This window comes from Eucalyptus grandis, chromosome 5 (genome assembly GCF_016545825.1).
Source record: "Eucalyptus grandis isolate ANBG69807.140 chromosome 5, ASM1654582v1, whole genome shotgun sequence".
NCBI classification, from domain to species: domain Eukaryota; kingdom Viridiplantae; phylum Streptophyta; class Magnoliopsida; order Myrtales; family Myrtaceae; genus Eucalyptus; species Eucalyptus grandis.
In genome coordinates this window covers 60,503,693-60,512,937 of record NC_052616.1, presented here as the reverse complement: position 1 = coordinate 60,512,937, position 9,245 = coordinate 60,503,693, and the positions used below count along the sequence as shown (strand labels likewise).

Below are 9,245 nucleotides of genomic sequence, written 5' to 3'. Positions count from 1 at the left end.
CGAGTGTGAGATTGTCACGCCCCAATCCTCGGGCACGCATACATCATTTTCCATTGGTCGATTTTATAATATGATATCACAGGACTATGTATCGCCGACCCTTTCATTTATTAAGCACATGCGGAAGCAGTTACAAATCCTCAGACAGTAAATCGATGGGATAAAAAAGCAAGGCTATATTTTTCATATTGAAATTCACAACCATACTTTTATACAGAACATAACTCAAAGTATTTCACAAACTATTCACGACTTTTTAATTTCACTCTATTCACATCAAAACAGGATTCCCAAAAGAGGATGGGACCTCAGTCCTCATCCGGTTGTACTCAAGATCCCTTTCTAGATCATCTTCTTCTTCAAAATCTTTCTCCTCCTCAGGTTTCACTTCAGTGTTCTCCTTCTCCGATTCCTCCTCCTCGGGTTCATCTACGGGCCAAAAAAGTTGTCCCACGGGCCAAAAAAGTTGTCCCACAACCGGATGAAACTACGTCTCGGCAAGTTCTACCCCACTAAACCCCGATTAGTAAACCATTATACTATAGGCTACCTAAACACGCACAAATCAGAGGACTTACCTTGGCCTCAGATTCCGCCTGCGAGTCAGTACAATTCATAATAGGCACCCACTCACTCAAAACAAATCGAACCAGTTGATTACATGTCACCTAAATCATTTCCCACAGTGGAATATCTAGAAGGTAGGCCATGTGCATTCTCTAGGACGACATACCAAGTCTTTGAGCCACGTGCCTCAAACCTTGGGCCCATGTGCATTCTCTTAGGCGACCTCTTCGCCAAGGTGGTACATCAAGTCACCGAGCCACGTGCCCTTTTAGATGCTATTCCCGAATACTAGACCCACGTGCATTCTCTAAAGCACTAGTTCGCCAAAGTGACGCATCAGATCACTGAGTCACGTGTCCTTTTCACGATGCCCGGGCCCACGTGCCTTCTCTTAGGTGCTAACTCACCAAAGTGATGCATCAATTTACTGAGTTCACGTGCCCTTTTTACGATGCCATACACTGTCACCGAGCCACATGCATTCTCCAGGAGAACATACTGAGTCTCCAAGTCACATGCATTCTCTTAGGTGACCTCTTCGCCAAGAGAGAGAGAGAGAGAAGAAGAAGAAAATAAGAGGGTTTGACTAGTCAAAAGGTCAAAATGAGGGAAACAAAGTGAGAAACGGCAAGTCAGTTGGTGGGGGATTTCTCGCACGAGGGGAAAAGAGAGAGAAAAAGAAAAAGGGGAAAGGGGGGTGAACGGTCCGAAAGAGGGGGAAAAGATCACGTGGGGGAGGGGTGAAAGGAGGAGAGAGAAGAGGGAGAGAGACAGAAAGAATAAAAGAAAATAATAAGATAATTATATTATGCTTATTACTATTATTATTTCCCTTTCTCTTTCACTTGCTTAATTTCTTCTGATCTTTGATTTTTCCTCCAATAATTTCTTTCCCGAAATTTCAAACTCGTCAATAATTTGACGGACGATGAGATAAGGTCCTAAAAATGAATTATGACACGCTCGAATATTCATTTCCCGAAATCGAATTCAATTATGTGGTTAGAATCAATCTGACACAATTTTAGTCCAATCCAACCAATTATATAGTTTTTAGGGATTTTACCGTGGATACATCCCTTAATGGCTTCACCCAATAGGTTAGTTAACTCGTGAGAGATCAGCTCAGAGAAAAATGACCATAGGCATGTCGACGAAATACCCATTTAACTTTATCGAAACGGGGTCGAATTTCAGGATGTCACGTAGATAGAAGGGTTGAAGTGTCAATTTCTATTGGAGATTAATTAGTGGGGTGCTCAAAAAATCTTGGGACGCCTCATTCTCCATGTAGAAAAATCTAAAAAGGACTACACACAGCCTTCTATATAAATATTGACTATTTGCTTCCCACTTGCAATAACAGAGAGGAGGCAAAACAAGAAAGAGAATGGCGGAGAAGAGTAATCTTCCTCTCTTTGAAACAAAGGTTTTCAAGAACCGTTTAATCTTCAGGTTATAGACACTCTCTATCGTCATCAGCATCTGCTTCATCTTCTACTTTAGAATCCTTCACTTGCCGGACTCCAAAACAGCTGAGAAATTGGCCTGGCTTGGAGCCTTCTTCTCTGAGCTCTGGTTCACTTTTTACTGGTTCATCAACATCGTCGTAAGATGGAACCCTTCGTATCGCCGTACCTTTAAGGACAGGCTTTCTCTAAATCACTAATATGTCTGTTGACTTGACAGAAGAAGTTTGTATTTTTCAATGCAAATTATGTGCTAGTCACTAATATGTTTATAATTTTCTCTTAGGATACACTCTTGGAAAAAAAAAAATTGGTGGTTGATTGTTAGCTACGATCTAATAATACCATCACTAGCATATGAAAGATGATATGACCTAACATTTGTCCTTAAAAAGAACAAGAAATGAATAGTATTTCTTTTGTAGTCATTGCATCGTATTTGAATTTGATAAGCTCTTAACAATGTTTTCATGAAATCTTTTAGGTACGGCAATGTTTTGCCAGGAATAGATATATTTGTGTGTACGGCAGATCCTGTAATAGAGCCACCGACCATGGTGATTAACACCATCTTATCAATTATGGCATACAATTATCCATCGGAGAAGATGAGCCTTTATCTTTCTGATGACGGTGGTTCAGACCTAACTTTCTACGCGTTACTTGAGGCTTCTCGATTCTCCAAGGAATGGCTTCCCTTCTGCCGGAATTTTAATATTGAACCAAGATCGCCGGAGGCCTATTTTAGAAAGGCTGTTGAGCCTATAAACGATTCTCTCTGGTCCAACGAGTGGTCCTCCATGAAAGTAATCTCTCTCTCTCTCCAACATCATTAAAAAAACCGATTCAGTGCATATCGACATGCACACCTGAACGACACAAAACCTTAATAGCAATGCCAAGAAAATCCCACTAAATCCATATCAACATGTACTCTTATTAACTTTCACAAATCCCTTATTGTAATCCGTCTCTCTCTCTCTCTCTCTCTCTCTCTCTCTCTCTCTCTCTCTCATATAATATTTATAATTGAGATTTGAGATCTTTTTGGTGGCAATGCATTGCAAACCAGGTTGAGGCGCGTATGCTTCAGTTTCAAAAGACTAGTAATGAAATATTTGAACGCATCTCCACCTAAAAAGATCAGACTTATGTTGATCAAATCCTTTTGGATAATTAATCATGTAGGTTTCTCAGTAAGACTCGCATAATTAATAGTTCCGATGATATTGGTATGTGCGGTCTAAATCCCTGCAACAAATTCTGTTTTCGATCACTTACTGGTTATTGTCATTATTTTTTTTTTCCTCTTTTTTGGAGATCTTGTCTTCTGAGTTATCGATAATATTGAACGGTAGGTATGGGAAAGCAGAGAGAGTGAGAGAGGGGAGTTTCTCTTGGAAAAATTTTCTTTGAGAGCAATGTTTGTGGCCCATGATCTTCTACGTTGAAAGAGGTTTTGTTCTTTCGACAATTTCCATACTTCACTCCAAAATGGAGGACCGTGATCTTCGAATTGTAGTGTCAAGCTCGTTAAAAATAATTATTGCACAGAAACTTCCAACCTTCATATATCGACAAGAAATCGATGCCATCTACTTATTGACAAATTACCTTCTTATTTCGGCATTGATGGCTATGTGCCTTGGATGGGCTTGTAGCGTACTAGACTCAAAACATAAATATTCCATGAAAAGGACAATTCCTTTGTCGCGTGATAGATGTATTCAAAAGACAAAGGAGAAAAAAAGAAAGAAAGAAAGAAAGAAAGAAAGAAAACTTTAGTCTTTTATAGATCACCACTTAAAATAAGGAAAAAATTATGAATTTTCATCCCGATACTTTTACGTTTCCTTTATTCAAGTCCCGTACTTTTCTATCCATCTAATTTCATAAATTTTATAATCAAATCTCTCAAATACCAAATCCAATCAGAGTAAGCTAACATGGTTGGAGAACGGCGTCAAAGTATGATGCGAATAAGATATGTGGACGCACATATAGAAATTTATCAAAAAATTTAGCTAATAAAGACAACATGAGAGAATGGTGTAAATAAAAATTCAGACATATGGATGCCTGAATTGCAAATTTTTTGTCAACATCACACAAGAATATTGTTCAACTGCCGTGTCATTTGAATCTAGAGTGATGCTATCGACTCAGAAATTTGTTATTTACCATAGCCAATTTCAACCCAAGGTCACCCATTCCAACTTCCACATAATTGTATGAACAAAATGACACATAATTAATAAAAATCTATTTCTTTCTTTTAATGAAGAAATACATATGCCTAAGAAAGAAATTGTGCTCTTTGGTTATGCTTATCATAGAACTTATACGAGGACATGAAGAAACGCATCGAATCGGTAGCAGAGCTGGGACGGATTCCAGACGACATTCGGGAGCAACACAAAGGATTTCTCGAGTGGGACACTGCCTCGAGCCAGAGAGATCATCAAACAATTCTTCAAGTACTGCATAACTACAATAAAAGTTAGTGTTCTAATCTTTCTGCTACATCAATGACATGTTTCTGCTGATTCTTTTTCAGATATTAATCGATGGGAGGGACGCCAATGCCGTCGACAATGAAGGACAGCCTCTCCCTACTCTGGTGTACTTGGCCAGAGAAAAGAGACCACAGTTCCACCACCATTTTAAAGGAGGAGCTATGAATGCTATGGTAATTATATCACATTGCAACGATTCACTAAAATCCCATATTCTTCATCAGAAAAAAAAGAAAAAAGTAAAGAACATTAAGTTGTGCAGCTTTCTTTATTTATGTATGTGAGGATCTTTCTTTGGGATCGATCGATGGTTCAAAAGACGATCATGGTGCTAATATTTCCGTTTTTTTTTTCCCTGGATCAAATAGATTAGAGTCTCCTCGAGGATCAGCAACTCGCCCGTCATCCTTAACGTGGACTGCGACATGTACTCGAACAACTCGGACTCAGTGAGAGACGCGCTGTGTTTCTTGATGGATGAAGAGAATGGCGATGAGATCGGTTTCGTACAGTTCCCACAGTGCTTCGATAACATTACGAAGAATGACCTGTACAGCAGTTCCTTGAACGTAATAATGCAGGTAAGCCACTTCCAAAGGATGTTGGCACAGCGCCATCCCTGAACCGTAGTGCCATATCTGATTCAGTCCCTACATGTTAAATGAGATTAATGCACTGGCTTAACTATTTTATTCTATAAATTCCACATTTCCGTTAGAATTTGCCGACTGATGATCCATATTTGGTGAAACTGGACTAAAATGGGTTACCAAAACTCGATTAAACTCATGAATTGAAGATGAAATCACGAGTCCAAGAAGCACATTCCCATTGGCAACTTAGAAAATTCTAACGCATGGACTGAATTACACCAAATCAAAAGGACGCCGATAGACACATTGAACGTATCAACTTGAAAAGATAGGACACCTACCTTGGATGAGTGGAAGACATCATAAAAAGTTTTAATACATTCTACGATGATTGCAGGTGGAGATCCATGGAATGGACAATCATGGTGGACCTGGGTACATTGGCACCGGGTGCTTTCATCGGCGAGAGACACTATGTGGGAGAAAGTATAAACGAGGAAGTAAAAGTGAGTCCTTGAGGTGGGATCACCGCCTGAGGATACAAGATAGTGCAAGTGTCATAGAAGAAACGTGCAAACCACTAGCCAGCTGTGGTTATGAAGAGAACACTGAGTGGGGAAAGGAGGTCTCTCTCTCTCTCTCTCTACATTTGAATGTCCTAACTAGCACATATACATCATAAGAGCGAGTAGTTACCAGTACACGCATACACTTGAGTCATCCTTATGACTAACGAAATTAAAGACCTCGACTTGCTCAAAAGCTAGTCAAAACATGTTAACCAAATCAACGTTTGGCCCAAATTTTCGAGCCTTTGAGTATTTTTCAAAATTTTCTGGAAAGAAACCTTGTCAAAGAATGGAAATGTGTGAAGAAATCAGGGAAGGCTAAGCATTCAGCACCATATTCTACAGATAACAAGAGAGCAGTGCTTTCTGTAGTCTGCTACAAAAAAGAGAAAAGCAGTTTACAAGTTCTTGGAAACCGAGCTTAGATGATAAACATCTCATGTAGGGCTCTCTCTGTCATTCTGATTAATTCAAAGATTAAGGAACAAAAGCAATTGAGCCTCTTATATCATTCCGAATTTTGATGGAACCAAAAGCTCTGCTTATATCATAATTATTCAAAGACTGGCCTGGGCTAAGCAGCCATCAGAACTGAATTTAGGCCACACAGGCAGTCTTTCGAGCACTAGATATATGCAACCATACACATGCAAAAGCATCCATGAAAGAGTCTTGTCTGAATTGCAGATGGGTCTAAAGTATGGCTGCCCAGTGGAAGATTTCCTTACCGGTTTCGCAATACACTTCAGAGGTTGGAGATCGATCTATTTTAACCCCGAAAGGAAAGGATTTCTAGGAGTTGCGCCCACAGCATTGTTGCAGTCTCTAGTTCAAAATAAGAGATGGTCTGAAGGTGATTTTCAAATCTTCCTATCACAGTACTGTCCCCTGGTGTATGGACATGGAAAAATCCCCCTGAAACTCCAACTTTCATATTGTGTCTGGCTGCTATGGGCGCCAAATTGCCTGGCTTCTCTGTACTATGTGACTATTCCATCTCTCTGTCTTCTCAGAGGCATCTCCTTGTTCCCCAAGGTAATTAGTTAGATAAACTTTTCTGGGAGGACTAATCTTGATTTAATTTTTTATATGTATAATATTCTCGTAAGGTTGGTCCTGGTGGTAAAATCTCAAAAACAATTAATTCATTAAAGATAAGAAAAATTCCAGCTACACCTACACCCCCTCTATTTTAGTAGTATTACACTGACACCACTCAGAAAGTGCCAAAATCAAGCACTAATAACTTGTGCTAGCCATTTGATCACCCTAATTTCGCTACCTGACAATGCAAAACGCTTGGTTGTGATTAAACCAAAGTGCAAAGGCATCCGCATAATCTTTGATATAAAATGTCATTTGCTAGAGCTAACAGTTTCTTGCACATCAGATATTAAGTCAGTGGAGCTTCCCATTCATCTACCTCTTTATCGCGACTAGTGCATACAGTGCCGGAGAATTCATATGGTGTGGAGGCACTCTTCGTGGCTGGTGGAATGACCAGAGAATGTGGGTCTATAGGAGAACAACTTCCTTCCTCTTTGGCTTCTTGGACAACATTTTGAGACTGCTGGGTATTTCCAAGTCTGCCTTCGTCGTCACTGCAAAAGTGGCAGATGATGATGTATCCAAGAGGTACGAACAAGAGCTTATGGAGTTTGGTGCACGCTCTCCTATGTTCACAATCCTAACAACCCTTGCTTTCCTCAATGCGTTAAGCTTCATTGGAGTTTTACTGAAGTTAGCAATGCATGGTCAGACTCTAGACCAGTTGGCTATGCAGATCGTATTGTGCGGTTTGCTAATCTGTCTCAACCAGCCTCTATATGAAGGGATTTTCATACGAAAAGACAAGGCAAAAATGCCCTCCTCGGTGGCATATAAATCTGCAGTCTTTGCTCTAGTACTCTGTTCTTTAGCCTATGTATAATCTACCATTGCATTGTATTAGCTAGAAGTCACCGAAACTTCATGAATATTTATATCACCCACCAGACGTGGTACAAAGTAGGATGCCATCAGGACCAGTAAGAGAAAAACTTCTGCTGCTGTTGCTATGTCCTAGCTTGCGTAGTCTTTGTCATTTCCATTACTGCTGATCTCAATGTTAATATTGTACAAACTACATGTTGAGACCTCATTCTTCTTACCTAGAGAAATCACCAAACATCTCTTATTTCGCCAGATATTTGTTAAAAATAGACCAGTTACGGAAGTGCTAGAAGCCACACACTCCAAGGCGATGGCTTAACAGAGGTTATCGGCAGATTCAACGTAGCTGTGGAATCAAAATTCAAAACTTCAAGTTCTTGATATTAGCCAAAATGGAATCAGAGCACATAAGTTATTTAACACCTGGAGGTTGAAACTTATGAACACCTTCTGCTCTGGTTCCACTTCCTTCACACCTATACACTTAAAGAAGCAGTTGCTTTCTCAAAACTTGTTGACAGCAAACTACATTACTAAGAGGAGCAGAGAAAAATGATTATGTGCTTGGTAGCAGAAATATGGCAGGACCCACCTGATGCCGAGGTTGCAATTAACTAAGCCCTGGCAATTACTAGTCCCGGCGATTTCACTAAATCTGTTCACGTGGCGATTTCAATAAATTTATTTCACCCACTTTTGCCTCATGAGACAGCTCTCCTTTTTATCTAGTTATATTGATAAGATTAAAAACACTTTTTGACTTACGATGCATGCTTTTATGTCATGGCCCTAGTTCTGACTAGACTTGCACGATGAAAGTGCGTGCTGGATGTTGCTTTAGCATTGGTAGGCCATTCGTTGATCCTGTTGATTGATGTATTGAGAAAACATTCCCTAAGTGATTTTGAAGATTGACAAAATTTATCCTGATTAAAGATCTTGACTCTAATAACAGATATTTTCAGGTAGAAAGTCTAATTAGATATGATCAAACATTTTCAACCAAAACTAGAGTTGTGGCATAATTAATTCATTCCTTATGTGTTCTGTCAAATGGCTAGGAAGAATGCAATACGCTCATACAACGACTAGCAACTATTGTTTGGATTTCTTGCCTTATTTATGAGGGGTTCCAAAAGGAAAGCCTTCCAAATATCTCTCAAAGATTCAACTTTCCTGGAACGTATACTTGAAAAGAAGATATTCTTTCCAAGATGAAGCACTCGACTTATGGAAACCCAAACTGTTGTATGGGCGGCAGAATCTATGGGAAGCATCATCCTCAACGATTTTGAAATAATCAGACCTTCTAAGTAAGATTCAGGCTAGCGGATAGATTGGTTGGATAATCCTCCTACAAATATGTCCAATGGTTAGCTTGGACTAGTAAGAGGAGGTCTCAAAGCTGAAAGAATTAACGCATCTAAGAGAATCGAAGTTTTTAATTTCAAAATCTGAAGAGTATTTTATGATCTAATATATTCGTTTCTATTAATAACATTGTATAATCTCCTTTAAGTTAAGAGTGTGGAAGGAGTTTGTCACACAAGCTTGAGTATTCATAGCTCAAATCTTATGACCTTTGATTAGTTCTACTTA

The 9,245-nt window shown here is 39.4% G+C and overlaps 1 non-coding gene across 1 annotated transcript; it reads left to right on the top strand.

The window, feature by feature from the left end:
• The first annotated feature begins 1,939 nt into the window (after positions 1-1,939).
• On the top strand, positions 1,940-7,898 carry LOC104429512. Its single transcript, XR_005551051.1, has 8 exons — positions 1,940-2,220; positions 2,512-2,842; positions 4,373-4,513; positions 4,594-4,725; positions 4,921-5,133; positions 5,543-5,770; positions 6,402-6,749; positions 7,105-7,898. It is a non-coding gene; the product is annotated as a cellulose synthase-like protein E1 (transcript).
• The last annotated feature ends 1,347 nt before the right edge of the window (positions 7,899-9,245 follow it).